At 33.8% G+C, this 1188-nt stretch overlaps 1 protein-coding gene across 2 annotated transcripts in view; it reads right to left on the bottom strand.

Moving 5' to 3' along the window:
• Positions 1–1188, bottom strand: part of LOC102677742 (class A basic helix-loop-helix protein 15-like) — a 27971-nt gene that overhangs the window by 23772 nt on the left and 3011 nt on the right. The window lies entirely within an intron of this gene.

Below are 1188 nucleotides of genomic sequence, written 5' to 3'. Positions count from 1 at the left end.
TATATATATATATATACACATATATAGCTTTATGAAAATAAATAAGATACGATGCGTATAAACATCAAAGAAAATTGAAACACAATACGCGCGTCACGTTTGACGCGTGTTAGCGAAGCGGGTTAAGCTTCTCGCTCTTTAATTAATCGACATCGCTGTCGCCGTGGATCCACGCATTGTTTAATGCATTCTGTGTTGTCACCTGTGTTCCAATCACGTTCAACGAGTAGATTAAATTTACTCGTCGCTCGTTATTACCGTTAATCGACATCCAATAGTATAACCATGGATCTATCAGTAGTTTAACTATTGCTTATTAGCAACACACGTTTTAATTTTGGATCGAAAGTTATTACTGGCGATTGACGAGTGTTTCATTTCGAAACGGATCAAAGGGGGGGATCGAGGGGGATCGTTAACGTCACGAAGGGAACGTCCACCATTTCTTTCTCGGCAGTTGGACGTGGGAGGATACCTGTTGCGCGGTCCATCGTTGATTTTACGTTGCAAGGGGAATGCGTGCTCGAGGCGAGTGATGACGCGTACGGTGAAAACTCGAATGTAAAAGTTTTTCTCGAGGAGAGTTTTTTCGAGCTAAAGAGAATTTATAAGATTTAATTAATTTCTCTACGACGATTATAAGAGGAAAAAAAGGAAAATATTTGCGTATCATTTGCTTTTGTACAATAACGTGTTTTTCGTTCTTTTGTATTCGAAATTCGGGAAGAGATAAATTTTTAAGTACACGGAAATTCGAGTTGATTTTTAGTTCGAATTAATGTGTGATAGTGTCTTTATTTGTAGAGATTTTTGAATAGAATTAAACTTTGAACGAAATTTTAATTAAGATATTTTATTGGAAAGAATAATTGCAAAATAATTTCTTCGTTTCGATTATGCAAACAAAGAGTGATGATTTTATTTGTTTTTTTTTTTCTTTCTTCCTCTCTTAACGATTCGATTTAAGATATTTTTAGTAAATTTAATATAACGCAAAGTAACTGAATTATTCTGTTCGTTTATTCAATTACGTTTACTCAAAATTTGATTAAATAAAGTTTTCTCCATCTCTCGAGAAATCACTCTCTTGTACATGACGTAAAATATCCAGGTATTTACATTTTGTAAAATGAAACTGGAAATTACGAATATTTACGGTATTTAAGTCAGAACAAAATTCATTACATG

This window comes from Apis dorsata, unplaced genomic scaffold, assembly GCF_000469605.1.
Source record: "Apis dorsata unplaced genomic scaffold, Apis dorsata 1.3 scaffold_137, whole genome shotgun sequence".
Lineage (NCBI taxonomy): Eukaryota > Metazoa > Arthropoda > Insecta > Hymenoptera > Apidae > Apis > Apis dorsata.
The sequence above is the reverse complement of the archived record's forward strand: the minus strand, read 5'-3'. Positions and strand labels throughout refer to the sequence as shown.